A 16,573-nucleotide genomic window follows, 5' to 3' on the forward strand; every position below is an offset into this window, starting at 1 on the left:
TCTGACCCAGTGTTGCTTCTAGAGTGTCAGTATAGGAATGCCTGAATGCAGAACATGCCAAGAAAACAATAGGTAGATTTTTAACTAATGTTAACTTCAATTGCAGTCTATATAAATTATGTACAGTTTTTCTTTTCCAAGAAGCATGATTCAAATAATGTATTTTGTCTGTGTTCATTTTTCTTAAATCATAATATGCTCTGGATGTTTTTCTTTCTAAATTTATTTTCATAAGGAATACCTCTTAATATATGTAAAAACAAAAGCTTAACAAAAGACACACAAAGTCACATAAACTCATCTAACAGAGGAAATGATTGTTCATATTTTTGTTTATACACTAGCAAAAAAATACTTGCCCACAGATGAACACACACAAATAGATGTATATAACATAGAAAGAAAGATGTCCGACTCTTTGCAACCCCGTGGACTGTAGCCTACCAAGCTCCTCCTTCTATGGGATTCTCTAGGCAAGAATACTGGAGTGGGTTGCCATTTCCTTCTCCAGGGGATCTTCCTGACCCAGGGATCGAACCCAGGTCTCCTGCATTGCAGGCAGACGCTTTAACCTCTGAGCCACCAGGGAAGAAAGCCCCAAAGAATACTGGAATGGGTTGCCATTTCCTTCCAGGAACCTGAGCCTCCTGCATTGGCAGGCAGATTCTTTATCACTGAGCCACCGGGGAAGCCCATAATACTATTTTTGGACTTTTTATTCACATTAAACAATACACGTGAGCATCTTTCCTTCATAAGAAATCTGCTTTCACAAAACTGAGCTTTATTATTATGCTTAGTCGCTCAGTCATGGCTCACTCTTGGTGACCCCATGGACTGTAGCCCACCAGACTCCTCTGTCCATGGGATTCTCCAGGCAAGAATACTGGAGTGGGTTGCCATGCCCTCCCTCCAGGGGATCTTCCCGACCTAGGGGTTGAACCCAGGTCTCCTGCATTACAGGCAGATTCTTTGCCATCTGAATCTCCAGGATGTGTAAAAAATGTTAAGGGATGTATTTGACTCTTCTTGAGGGTTTACTTTAATGCTGCAGTGAACATACTTTTAATGAAATCCTTGTGCACATTCTAAATTATTTTCTTAACATAAGTTCCTACAAGACTAACAGTGTTATGTGGTTCACTAAATTTTACAGATTTTGATCAGTATTGCCAAATTGCCTTTCAGGAAGTAAAAACTTTTCATATAGGAGAATATTTCACTGTTTTATTAATAGTGGCTCATTGCCTTAAATAAAGATATTTGACATGTTCATTTACCAAAATTCCTGAAGGAGAAAAAAAATAAAGGCAGATAAAAATTTAGTGTGAAAATTACAACTTATAGGGCCATTGCTGCTTCATATATAACTACCTTGAATTTCATAAATATACACAAGAGCCTTGAAATACCCAGAGAAAATATTCCATCATAACCATTCAACATAGCATGGTCAAAAGTTTGAGATTTGGTTAATCAGGAGAAATTTCCATATTTTAATGAAGAAATTGGCATATATATTTTTTAATCACCATAAAATAAAAGACTGCTTTGCAGTTCTTTTTATAAGAAAGTTGATGTCATGGATGTGCTATTTAGTTTCCTCGAGGGAAAAACATTTCCAAATAAGTGAGAATTGTTTTTTTCAGTAAAGAACTGCTTCCTCGTTGGTTAAAACTGTTTCAACATTCTGCTTTAAACTTACATTAAATGCAAGTGTGGAAAAATATATTTTCATGGATACTTTTTGGACACCCACATGCAGTAGATTGAATACTGTCATTTAGTTGTAAAATGTAAATACTTTAAAAATGTGTTGTTATAAGTCAATGAATGAAAATACTATATTGAAGAATAAACTTTATTTATAATACATTCATTACTATCAAATCAAATTAGCATTTCAGATTCATACTTAGTCCAGAATCTGCCTTCTACGAACCCACGGAACAGATGTACAGAAGATCTAGAAGCTAAAATTTATTTCAAAATTATGCTTTCTTGAGAGTTTATATGGACTCTGTAGGTGTTATTTCAATATGTTTGAGAATTAATGTTTAATAGATTATGAGACTTAAATAAAACCAGTTTCCATGTCTGATTCACTCCATCTCCTTTATACAAATGAACATTCGCCTTTATGGATTTGCAAGAATCTGAAGTAATAATCCGAAACACCTGTTACATAGCACATAGCTTTTAAACCAAAACTGTTTCTTTTCAAAACAAATGGCTTTACCTATCACCCTAATGTAAATATATAGGGGCTATTGAATTGTTTTTATAGTCCCAAACATTTGCTTTTCACTTTCTACATGCCAGCATTGTCTCTAGCATTTTACCTCCACTATGTAGCCACTAAAAGGAAAATAAAAACTAATGTCATGCATAAAAGTAAACCTTTCCAGCAGTTACCTTTCATGGCTCCATTTAAACATTTCTTTAAAATTGAAACATGGACATTCAAATGGAATCTGGCCACTTATATATTTATCACGTCAAACGTTCAATGCAATCACTCCTCCAATCTGCAATCTAGTCAGATGTCAGTGGTAAAGCTAAGTATAAGCCATAAACATTTGGATTTAGTTGCTGGCATTGCAGATGGGAGTGGAGGAAAGTAGATAGATGTTAAGACTCTTTGTATCATTTAATAAGCAAGTTGTGTCCAAGGAGCTGCCATATCTTTGGTCCTTAATTTTTTTAAAGAAAGAGTCCCTGTTCTTTGCTGTTCTGGCACACGAAAGAAATTGGACACACTAATGAGTATATTGGGCTTCCCAGATGGTTCTAGTGGTAAAGAAACTGCCTGCCAATGCAGGAGACATAAGAGATGTTGGTTTGATTCCTGGGTCCGGAAGATTCCCTGGCAGAGGGCATGACACCTCACTCTGGTATTCTTGCCTAGGAAACCCCATGGACAGAGGAGCCTGGCTGGCTACAGTCCATGGGGTTGCAAAGAGTCAGATACAACTGAAATGACTTAGCACACACGCAGACAAGAATGTTGCTACTGAAGCAACTTAGCATGCATGCAGCCAAGAATGTTGCTAAATTTCTGCCCTCTGCCTTTCTCTGAAGCCTGGCATGCTGCAATGCATGGGTTCCCAATATGTCAGACAGGACTTAGTGACTAAAAAACAACTATTGAGGACATGAATTTCTCCACTGAAATCTCTGGAGGCAGTTTGAAATCTTGTGAGGCAGTCTTCAAGTTTGTAGAAGGAGAAATGGGCCATTCACAGCTTCTTCCATCTGCCGCCCATATTCTTGGGTAGCACAATTTATATCCAGACACCATCAATTCTTCAGGAATGGACATGTGTGAGGTCTATCTACTTCTTCCCAGCCAAAGCCCTGTGCAATTTCCCATTGTGCAGCCATCTAAAATGTAGGTGATTCTAAGCACAGTGATACCCTTAAGGAATTTCAAGTTGATGAGAAATCAATAATAGCTTTCCTAAATAAGTATTTAACATGGTACCGAGTACATTGTAGATGGCAAGACATATTTGTGGAGTGAATGTGGTTTTGAATGATATGTACTCTGGACAAGTAGACAGCTTTTTAGATTACTCAGCTTTGGGAGACTGTCTATACTTCAAGAAACAACCTTTCAGCATCTTGGGTGTCTTTCCTTTCAGTTAGATACCAGATAATGTGAATACTGAAGCATTTTCTAATGATACTATTTAAACATGGAACTATTTAAATTCCATTTTAAAGTGTCTCTAAAGTCATTAAGAGCCATGCAACAGAGGATATAAATAGGTAAATCCTCTTTTATCCATGTACCATATATAAGCCACAGGACTCTTGACCTCTAATGCTAAGCATGTGGGCTTTCCTGGAGGCTCAGATGGTAAAGATCTGCCTGCAGTGCAAGAGACCGAGGTTCGATCCCTGGGTTGGGAAGATCCCCTGGAGAAAGGAAAGGCTACTCACTCCAGTATTCTTGCCTGGAGAATTCCATGGGCAGAGGAAACTGGCAGACTGCAGCCCATGGGGCCGCAAAGAGTAGGGCTCTACTTGTTGTTCAGTCCCTCAGTCCTGTCTGAGTTTTTGCAACCCCATGGATTGCAGAATGCCAGGCTTCCCTATCCTCACTGTCTCCTAGAGTCTGCTCAAACTCATGTCCATTGAGTTGATGATGCCATTCAGCCATCTCATCCTCTGTTGCTTCTTCTCCTTCTGCCCTCAAGCTTTCTCAGCATCAGGGTCTTTTCCAATGAGCAGTTCTTTGCCTAAGGTGGCCAAAGTCTTGAAGCTTCAGCTTCAGTATCAATCCTTCCAATGAATATTCAGGAGTGATTTCTTTTAGGATTAACTGGTTTTATCTCCTTGCTGTCTAAGGAACTCTCAAGAGTCTTCTCCAACACCACAGATGCAAAGCATCAGTTCTTTGGTGCTCAGCCTTGTTTCTGGTCCAGCTCTCACATCTGTACCTGACTACTGGAAAAACCATCGCTTTGACTATATGGGCCTTTATCAGCAAAGTGATGTCTCTGCTTTTTAATATGCTGTCTAGGTGTGTCATAGCTTTTCTTCCAAGGAGCAACCATCTTGTAATTTCATGGTTACAGTCACCATCTGCAGTGATTTTGGAGCCCAAGAAAATGCAGTGGCAGTCTTTATTCTCTTGGGTTCCAAAAACAGGACTCGACTCAGGGACTGAACAACAACAGTTCTAAGCATGGCTTTGGATAATAGGAATAGGACAGTTGCCCAGCGTACTGGCCATAGCCTGGTGGTTGTGTAACAATGCCTCCATCAGACACCCACAGCTTGCAATGTAGATCTTGTACTTCTCGTTTCTTGTCAAGCTGAGATTTACTTTCTCTAAGAAGACTAGCAATCTTGAAAAATGTCAGTGTCCATATTTTAGCTAGGTAAGTACTGAACAGTAATTTTAAACTTAACAATTGTATTATTCACTGCTCAGCAGTACATTTGAGTGTTAAGCATGGTGTCTAGTAATAAATTTATGTATGGCATTAAATATGATAAAATACATACACTTTGGGATGTATTTTAAAGAGTATTTTTTATTAAAAAAGCAGAAATAATTCAATCAATAGCTAAAAATGTTTCCCACAAAACTAAACATTGTATAGTATTGTAAACATTTCCCTCATATATAACATCAGAATCAAACATTACCTAGAAACAGAATTAGCAAGTGCTTTTCAGAACTCAACATGCCCAAAGGTATAGAATTATCTGTATAAAACAACTATTTCCAACATACTCTCCACTCATCATTTTAGAATGTTTATTTCATAGAGCTAGTTCATGATGCACAAGGAATATCATGCTTATTGTTTTGGAAGCAACTTTATATGATTTTCAAGCCCAGTTAAAAAATTATTGGAATATAGTTGCTTTACAATGTTGTGTTAGTTTCTGGTGCACAGCCAAATGAATCAGCTACACATATACATGTGTCCCCTCTTTTTCGAATGTCCTTCTCCTTTAGGTCCCACAGAGCATTGAGTAGATTTCCCTGTGCTATACAGTAGGTTCTCATTAGTTATCTATTTTATACATAGTAATGTTTATATGGGCTTCCCAGGTGGCTCAGTGGTATTGAATCCGCCTGCCTATGCAGGAGACACAGGACTGTGTCTTCCTAGGTCAGGACGGTTCCTTGGAGTAGGAAATGGCAGCCCACTCCAGTATTCTTGACTGGAAAATTCCAAGGACGTGGAGCCTTGCAGGTTACAGTCCATGGGGTCATAAAGAGTCAGACATGACAACATGTGCATGCACACAATGTATATATGCCAATCTTAATCTCCCAATGCTTTGAATACCATAATAAAAAGCGACTTTCTATAGTGATCCTCTAATAACTAGCATAAATTAATGATCCACATCCATAGTATTTTTTGACAAAATTTCCTATAAGAGATGTGATATTTTCTTAAAAGCACTTAAAAAAAAGAAAAAAATACAAAAATGAATGATTGCCAAAGCATCTAATTATTGTATATGTATGCAAAATTATGGGATATATATATATATACCATAATTTTACATATATATACTATATATATATATATATATATATAGAGAGAGAGAGAGAGAGTTGTATGCTGATATACATTTGTACACTTGTAACTCAGAATGTAAGTCTTCTCCATTGACTGATGAAAGGTCATTTGAATTGATGAGTTGGTTTTGGATTAGAATGACAGTGCATAATGAATTTAGGGTCCTTCTACATCCAAGTGTTTATATAAATTTTTCTTCTAACTGATCATAAAAATTTATAGGTACATGATTACAGAAATATTTTAGGATGTCAGTTCAATTTATATCCACATTTTCCTCCTGTAATAGGTGGCAGTCATCTGTAGGGGTGATCCACTAAAATCATGTTCATTTTATAAAACACTGCCTCTCCCTGGTCACAGTTGATTAGAGGGTGGCATCCATTGACTCAAGGCTAGGAAGTTGCATTTCTCTTTTGAAAATCTAGAGATGCATCTTAGAGACTTTGTTTAAGCTCTTCTAAATAGTTGAACTGAAAAGTGGCCCAAAAAAGTCTGCTTATTCATAGCAATGTGCAAGGCAACATGAAAACAGCTAATGAGAAGAAATGGGAATTAAAATGTTCCCCAAAAGGGACCAAAATGGCACTCACCATGAGTCTGACACTGGGAGTATAGCCCCCTTCCTTTCAAAGGCCATCAGACTTATTCCTATACCCCAGAAGCACGGCTCACAGGTAAGGAGATACCTCTAATAAAACAAACTCCATTTCACCGAACCAAGCTTTGAGGAGTTCTACAATATGCAGTCAAGGGTACTCTCCCAAGACGGTAGACTCATTAAGTATTGCAGACCTATTAGTTTCTAGGCTAAGAATTCAGAGGAAAAATTTAAGACAGTAATCCCCACTATGACCTCAACTTCACTCAATTTAGAGAGGGAAAATGGGAGGAGAAAAAAAATAGAGGTCAGTGCAGGTAGTAAATATTTTCGTTACACTATTAAGTGCAGTAGGTTCTCTATATATGAATGAGTTCCTTTTCAAGAGCATATTTGTAAGCCCAATTTGCTTGTAAGTCTAATAAATTTACTCTAGGTACACAAATAAGACAATCACACAATTGGCTATATAGTACTCTAGTAACAGGTTTATAATACTTTTTACACATATACTACATACATCTCTTCAAGAAAATTAGAGATACCAAGGGAAAATTTCATGCAGAGATGGGCACAATAAAGGATAGAAAGTGTATGGACCTAACAGAAGCAGAAGATATGAAGAAGTGGTGACAAGAATACACAGAACTATACAAAAAAGATCTTAATGACCCAGATAATCATGATGGTGTGATCACTCATCTAGAGCCAGATATCCTGGAGTGCAAAGTCAAGCGGGCCTTAGGAAGCATCATTATGAACAAAGCTAGTGGAGGTGATGGAATTCAGGTTGAGCTATTTCAAATCCTGAAAGATGATGCTATGAAAGTGCTGCAACAATATGTCAGCAAATGTGAAAAACTCAGCAGTTGCCACAGAACTGGAAAAGGTCAGGTTTCATTCCAATCTCCAAGAAAGGCAATGCCAAAGAACGTTCAAACTACTGCAGAATTACACTCATCTCACACGCCGGCAAAGTAATGCTCAAAATTCTCCAAGCTAGGCTTCCAAAGCACATGAACTGAAAACTTTCAGATGTTTGAGTTGGATTTAGAAAAGGCAAAGGAAACAGAGATCAAAATTCCAGCATGTATTTTATCATAGAGAATTCCAGAAAGACATCTACTTCTGTTTCATTGACTATGCAAAGCCTTTGACTGTGTGCATTGCAACAAACTGTGGGAAATTCTTAAAGACTCGGGAATACCAGCAGAATGCCTTTTGTTAAACCTGTACGCAGGTCAAGAAGCAATAGTTAGAACCAGACATGGAACAACAGACTGGTTCCAAATTGGGAAAGGTGTACGTCAAGGCTGTATACTGTAACTCTGCTTATTTAACTTACATGCAGAGTACATTATGCGAAATGATGGGCTGGATGAATCACAAGCTGGAATCAAGATTGCCAGGAGAAATATTATTTACCTCAGATATGCAGATGACACCACCCTTATGGAAGAAAGTGAAGAGGAACTAAAGAGCCTCTTGATGAAAGTGAAAGAGGAGAGTGAAAATGCTGGCTTAAAACAACATTCAAAAAAACTAAGATCATGGCATCTGATTCCATCACTTCATGGCAAATAGATGGAGAAACATTGGAAACAGTGGCTGACTTTATTTTCTTGGGCTCCAAAATCATTGAAGATGGTGACTGCAGCCATGCAATAAAAAAGCACTTGCTCCTTGGAAAAAAAAGCCATGACCAGCTTAGACAGCATATTAAAAAGCAGAGATATTACTTTGCCAGTAAAAGTTCATATAGTCAAAGCTATGGTTTTTCCACTAGTCATGTATGGATGTGAATGTTGTGTGATAAATAAAGCTGAGTGCTGGAGAATTGATGCTTTTGAACCGTGATTTTGGAGAAGACTCTTGAGAGTCCCTTGGGCTGCAAGGAGATCCAACCAGTCAATCCTAAAAGAAATCAGTCCTGAATATTCATTGGAAGAACTGATGCTGAAACTCCAAAACTTTGGCCACATGATGAGAAGAACTGACTCATTTGAAAAGACCCTGATGCTGGGAAAGATGGAAGGCAGGAGGAGAAGTGGAGGGCAGAGGATGAGTTTGTTGGATGGCATCACCAACTCGCTGGACTTGAGTTTGAGCAAGCTCCGGGAGTTGGTGATGGACAGGGAAGCCTGGCCTGCTGCAGTCCATGGGGTCGCAAAGAATCAGACACAACTGAGCAACTGAATTCACATGCATGATACATGCAAAACAAGCAAATGCAGAACATACAACATTATTATTCTTACAGTACGGAACTTTGGAAAGTATAGTGGTACAGTGTAGCAGCAGGCATACAGGGGTTGGCATCGAATGAACAGGAAAAAGAGTCACTGGAGGAGGGGGAGGAGCTGGGCGATAACAGAGTTAAATAACGGTCAGCAGTAGGAAGCGGAGGGCTCGGTGCAATCGCACTCATGCCTGGTGTTTGTGGCATGCACATTCACACATCTGAATGTTCACAGCTTGAAGGTCGGTTTGTAAGGGACTTACCATATTGAGATGCAGTAAATGGTAAATTGTATAAGCAAGGACAGAGTTGGAACAATGGGATGCATTTCACAGGAAAGATGGCATCTGATAAGTCTTAGATAAGTAGGACATCACTCGGCTGAGAAAAGAAAGGAGGAGTTTCTGAAAAGAGAGAGAATAGCATGAATAAAGATGCAGAAGTGGTCAGGAAGATGGAAGCATTGGGGATACAAGGCTGGAAAGACAGAGCAATGTAACAATGCAAAGGCCTTGAATTCTACGCTAAGGTACTTGGGTTTTTTACCCTATAGGGCATAGGTTGTGTGATCATATGTTCCAGTTTTCCAGGACCTGTTATAATTGATACTTGCCATCTTGGTAGAGTTGTCAATAGCACTTCTTTCTCATTCTCAAGGGTGTTGCAGTTTAGGCAGTTTAGTATTTGGTCAGCATGGCCATGGGCTTCCCAGGTGCTGCTAGTGGTAAAGAACACACCTGCCAATGCAGGAGACATGAGAGAGTCGCGTTCAATCCCTGGGTTGGGAAGATCCCCTGGAGGAGGGCATGGCAACCCACTCCAGTATCCTTGTCTGGAGAATCCCATGGACAGAGGAACCTGGCGGGCTACACTCCATAGGGTCGCAAAGAGTCGGAAATAAATAAAGGAACTTAGCACATGCACACACACACACACACACACACACACACACACACACACACATGCAGTATGCCCATAAGGAGCTAATAAAGAGTTTGAGCAGGAAAATAACTTAAGTAAATCTTGATTTTAAAACTATCATTCTGTATAATGGGCTCCAGTTTCATCCATCTCACTAGAACTGATTCAAATGAATTCTTTTTAACAGCTGAGTAATATTCCATGGTGTATATGTACCACAGCTTCCTTATCCATTCATCTACTGATGGGCATCTAGGTTGCTTCCATGTCCTGGCTATTATAAACAGTGCTGCGATGAACATTGGGGTGCACGTGTCTCTTTCAGATCTGGATTCCTCGGTGTGTATGCCCAGAAGTGGGATTGCTGGGTCATATGGAGCCCATTATACAGAGTGAAGTAAGCCAGAAAGATGAACATTACAGCATACTAACACATATATATGGAATTTAGAAAGATGGTAACGATAACCCTATAGGCAAAACAGAAAAAGAGACACAGAAGTACAGAACAGACTTTTGAACTCTGTGGGAGAAGGTGAGGGTGGGATGTTTCGAAAGAACAGCATGTATATTATCTATGGTGAAACAGATCACTAGCCCAGGTGAGATGCATGAGACGAGTGCTCAGGCCTGATGCACTGGGAGGACCCAGAGGAGTTGGGTAGAGAGGGAGGTGGGAGGGGGGATCGGGATGGGGAATACGTGTAACTCTATGGATGATTCTTGTCAATGTATGACAAAACCCACTGCAATGTTGTGAAGTAATTAGCCTCCAACTAATAAAAAAAAAAAGAAAAAAAGAAAAAGAAAACTATCATTCATGGAATTGTACACAGCAGCAAACCAAAGCCTGGTCTAGTCAAATCCAACATGTGGCCTATTTTTGTAAATAAAATTTTGTTGAAACACAGTCATTTATGATTTTTACTACTTCTTAATAACAAAGTTGAGTGGTTGTGATAGAGCTCATATGATCTGCAAAGCTGAAAATATTTACTGTCCAGCTTTTTACCGGAAACATCTGTGGACCCCCAGTATAGAGTACAAATGGAGGACATAAGTCTAGAAGTAGAATCATAATGCCATTTTAAAATATGAGTATATGCCTTTTTAATTTCCAGTAATATTTAAGCTTTGGTACCAAGTGGCAGGTTTATTAAAATACGGACATTTAGATAGTGACATTTCATCTTAAGATGTTCTCCTTTATATGGACAGCAAGCCTTGCCAAAACCCCACAAAGGTGCTCAAACTAGCATCTAAAATACAAATTTTATTTCAAGAACTTTCTGTTCCTAAGGTTCTTGCCCAGTAAGAAGAATCCAACTGCCATTAAACATACAAAATAAACAAACCTCAAATATGAAAGTAATTACATAGAAGGTCACATAAAATGAGAATAAACGGTTCAGACTGAAAATGGCTTCAATCGCATAACTCACAGGGACAGTAAATAACAACCCACATCTGTCTCTTGGGAAGGAAGGACATGTGCCAATTCTTGACTTTTATTGCTCTGACTCAAAGCATCAACAGCCAGTATATCTTGCCTTTAAATAACTTGCAAAGAAAAAGTGTTTGTGTGTAAGTTGTCAGTAGCCTCAGAAATGAATGAGACATGTGTCCAAAGCTTTAGTTGTATAGAATATGTGCTGCTGATGCTTAGTCGCTTCAGTTGTGTCCAGCTCGTGTGACCCTATGGACTTCAGCCTGCCAAACTCCTCAGTCCATGGGATTATTGCCTAGCGCGGGTGGCCATGCCTTACTCCAGGGGATCTTCCTGATCCAGAGGTTGAACCCACATCTCCTATGGCCCCAGCATTGCAGGCAGGTTCTTTACCGCTAGCACCACCTGGAAAGCCCATAGGATACATAGTAATGAACAAAAAGTACATATTATTTTGGAGTGAATGTAGTAAGATAATAACATCAGAGAAGGGACAATACTTCTTTATATTTATAAGAGCTCTGTAAATATTTTCAAGCACTGAGATAGTATTTTATCTTGAGTTCTATCAAACCACATGATGTAATATTTACTGAATAAGACTCTTTGTATCAAGGGGTTACAATACGTACAGATAGTGAGCAAAATGAAAGTCGCTCATAGGAAGACTGCATCTCAAAAGAAAGATATGGTTTTTCATATCCCGGGTAATTGGAGTAAGTTCATGAACTCAGGCTTTCAGAATACAATAATGTTGCTTATTTTGTGGCCCTTTTACAAGGACCACCCGTTATCTTAATTCTTACTGATATCCTTCATACTCTTCCTACTTATGGAGAAGGCGATGGCACCCCACTCCAGTACTCTTGCCTGGAAAACCCATGGACAGAGGAGCCTGGTGGGTTGCAGTCCATGGGTCACTAAGAGTTAGATACGACTGAGTGACTTCGCTTTCACTTTCATGAGTTGGAGAAGGAAATGGCAGCCCACTCCAGTGTTCTTGCCTGGAGAATCCCAGGGACGGCGGAGCCTGGTGGGCTGCCGTCTATAGGGTCGCACCGAGTCGGACACGACTGAAGCTACTTAGAAGCAGCAGCAGCAGCTTCCTGCTTGTGGTAGCATTCAGGAGTATTCGTTCTCCCAGATAGTAAAAAAATAATATATACGTACAAATATGTATACACACATATACATTTCCATTAGTATCCAAGAGAAATTATCATTTATGTCAGTTGTGAATGCAGGCAATAAACCATATTTGCATTGTTTTTTCATAAAAATATATTAGTTTTCATATCATATTAGAGTTATGTCAGATACCACAAAATGTCATTCATATTCATCACTACTTTGAAATTATTATAATTAAATTACCACTAGGTATTGTAATTTAATTAATAAAGGTGTACATATCTTCTTACATTAAAAATTATTAGCATATTGATAATAATATGGTATTTTTTTCTTTTTTTTTTACTCTGTAATGCTGTGTATTTTTTTTTTTTTTTTCGTTTTTTATTCAAAGACAGTAATGGGGTAAACAGATTTCCAAAGGGAGCCAAGGCATAAAAAAAAATCCTCCCAGGGTTCACAAAATCTGTTTACTTAGCTGTTGCTATTTAGTGAATCAACACAGAATTTAATATCTTAAAGCAGTAGCAATTGTTGTTCTTTTTCATGATTCTCAGATTTGACTGGGATCCAATTAGGTGTTAATTACACAGGAAATGTCATTCTTGCATCCAGATGTTGGTTGGAGCTGCCCTCAACTCAAAGGCTTCCCCAGTCTCAGGTCTGACAGTTGATGCGTACAGTTGGCTATGAGTTAAACTGAGCTATTGGCAGTTACATCTACAAATAACTGACTTTCTCAAAGCATGATGGAGCATTCTAAGAGATCCAGACAGAGTCATATTGCCTTTTAGGACCCAGCCTCAGAAGACACATGGCATCACTCTCTCCAGTCACAGGCTTGCCTGGATATAAAGAGAGATAAATAAAGAGAACAGAATACCAGACCACCTGACCTGCCTCCTGAGAAACCTGTATGCAGGTCAAGAAGCAGCAGTTAGAACTGGACATGGAACAAGAGACTGGTTCCAAATCAGGAAAGGAGCACTTCAAGGCTGTATATTGTCACCCTGCTTATTTAACTTACATGCAGAGCACATCATGAGAAACGCTGAGCTGGATGAAGCACAAGCTAGAATGAAGATTACCAGGAGAGATATCAGTAACCTCAGATATGCAGATGACACCACCCTTATGGCAGAAAGCAAAAAAGAGGTAAAAAGCCTCTTTATGAAAGTAAAAGAAGAGAGTGAAAACATTGGCTTAAAACTTGACATTCAGAAAATTAAGATCAGGGCATCTGGTCCCATCTTTTCATGGCAAATAGATGGGGAACCAGTGAAAACAGTGGCAGACTTTATTTTTTTGGTCTCCAAAATCACTGCAGATGGTGACTGTAACCATGAAATTAAAAGATGCTTGCTCCTTGGAAGAAAAATTATGACCAACCTAGATAGCATATTAAAAGAGACATTGCTTTGCCAACAAATGTCCATCTAGTCAAAGCTATGGTTTTTCCAGTAGTCATGTATGGATATGAGAGTTGGACTATAAAGAAAGCTGAGTGCCGAAGAATTGATGCTTTTGAACTGTGGTGTTGGAGAAGACTCTTGAGAGTCCCTTGGACAGCAAGGAGATCCCACCAGTCCATCCTAAAGGAAATCAGCTCTGAATATTCATTGGAAGGACTGCTGCTGAAGCTGAAGCTCCAATACTTTGGCCACCTGATGTGAAGAACTGACTCATTTGGAAAGACCCTGATGTTGGGAAAGGTTGAAGGCAGGAAGAAAAGGGGACAACAGAGGATGAGATGGTTGGATGGCATCACCGACTCAATGGACATGAGTTTGAGTAAACTCTGGGAGTCGGTGATGGACAGGGAGGCCTGGCTTGCTGCAGTCCATGGGGTCGCAAAGAGTCAGACACAACTGAGCAATTGAACTGAACTGGACATCAACCGCAGCTCTCAATAAGAGGAGTGGCAGTGTCATATCACAAGAGTGTGTGGGATAGGGTATATTTGAATAAATTTATGTGGACCTTTTTGAAAAATACAATCCATCATAATGTCCCAACATTTTCCATGTTTCTGAGTATTTCACATAGTATATATCCTGCTCTAAATTTCTTTCTGTTTTTCTTTCATATGATACTCTGTTTTTCCTTTCAACCCCGAAATGAAGCAGAAATTCCCTCGTTGACTTCCCCAAATAGTCTCTCTTCTTTTCACATACAGCTAATTTCTTTGTTGGGGAGGGAGGCGATGGGGGTGTGCATGCTACAATTTTATCTTAAATTTTAATTTGTGAGTTTACTTAACAAATTCTACTACTTATTTATAAGTACTCTTTCTTTCCTCTTCCTTGTGATTTCTTTGAGAACAAATTCACCTTCTGTTTTTCCTACTCACCTCCTCACTTGTTGCACATTATTACTCAACTAATGTTTTATGTGGATGTGAGAGTTGGACTGTGAAGAAAGCTGAGCACCGAAGAACTGATGCTGTTGAACTGTGGTGTTGGAGGAGACTCTTGAGAGTCCCTTGGACTGCAAGGAGATCCAACCAGTCCATCTTAAAGGAGATCAGTCCTGGATGTTCATTGGAAGGACTGATGCTGAAGCTGAAACTCTAGTACTTTGGCCACCTCATGCGAAGAGTTGACTCATTGGAAAAGACCCTAATACTGGGAGGGTTTGGGGGCAGGAGGAGAAGGGGATGACAGAGGATGAGATGGCTGGATGGCATCACTGACTTGATGGACATGAGTTTGAGTAAACTCCAGGAGTCAGTGATGGACAGGGAGGCCTGGCGTGCTATGATTCATGGGGTCGCAAACAGTCAGACACGACTGAGCAACTGAACTGAACTGAACATTTTGTGAGACCAAAAGCTGCTCTTTGAAATTCAGGCTGCTGCTGCCTGTTGGAACATATCAACTGCCATCAACAGAGTCAAAACCCACTGGACTGAAAGATGTGAAGCTCACAATTAGTTAAAGGATAACAGCAGCTTCATTTACTAGTTACTTCTATCCAGAGCTAAAAAATGATTTCAAGGTGACATAGCCCAACATAACCAAAGTGCTTCACTGATTCTTGTGGACTATATGAGTAACATCTTCCTCCTTTAAAGCTAAAGGCAGAGATACCACAACCTTGATTAAAACCTGAGAACATTTTTTCTCCTAAAGAGATCAATAAAGAGGTGAAATGGTGAACCATGGGTTAAGGGGTCAATTATGTGAGATTATTTTAAAATACAAGTACTTAAGTTGTGTGACACTCTGACACGGCATCAAATGACATCTTAGAAGGGACCAAAAAGTTCATGAGAGATTCATTTCAAATCCCGGTGAAGGAGAAAGAATTAACCTTGGAAAGAATCAAATCCATCCACATTAATGTTAAAAGGAAAAAAATAAGTATATACTGTAATCTTTGAGACTGATATGAAATACAAAATTCTGGGCATCAAACAAACTTTTTTTTTTTTAAACACAAGATGAAAAAAATGGGTTGGTTCACTGAGGGGGAAAAGAAAAGTCAGGAATTTCATAGCATCTGCTGTGCTTATTAACAAGAACCAAACAGGGACCTCTGTCATGAGAGATAGAGGTAAGCTAATTCCTAGACTACTACTGTGAGTTCATGTGCAGTAAGCATGTATGATTAGATGGAAACCATAATGTTTATAACTCCCAACTGAGAGAGAAACATAGTCACAATATTGGCAGTGAAGTTATGTTTGGAAAGAAAAATTTGACTAAACTCATCACCAATGACTAGCAACAAATTGTTCATGGGACCAAGATGAACTACATTTCTAACCCCTTATTTAATTCTTCAAATTAGCATTTCAGTATTTGTTTCTGCTGAAAAGAAATCACAATATGCATTTTCCTAAATTATTTGCAAAATTTTGAATCTTGACTCAATATTCCCAACAGATCAGAAATATGCATTTTAGATACCAGAGTCCTCATTTGTGGGCTTCCCCAGCGGCTCAACAGTGAAGAATCCACCTTTAATGCAGGAGACTCAGGAGACGCAGGTTTGATCCCTGGGTTGGGAAGAGCCGCTGGAGGAGGGCATGGCAACCCAATCTAGTATCTTTGCTAGGAAAATCTCACGGACAGAGGAGCCTGGCAGGCTACAGTCTATGGAATTGAAAAGAATCAGATACAACTGAAGCGGCTGAGCATGTCCTCATTTGTAAGCTCTAGTAAGAAGTGGTGTATTAA

Source organism: Muntiacus reevesi, chromosome 9 (assembly GCF_963930625.1).
Source record: "Muntiacus reevesi chromosome 9, mMunRee1.1, whole genome shotgun sequence".
Lineage (NCBI taxonomy): Eukaryota > Metazoa > Chordata > Mammalia > Artiodactyla > Cervidae > Muntiacus > Muntiacus reevesi.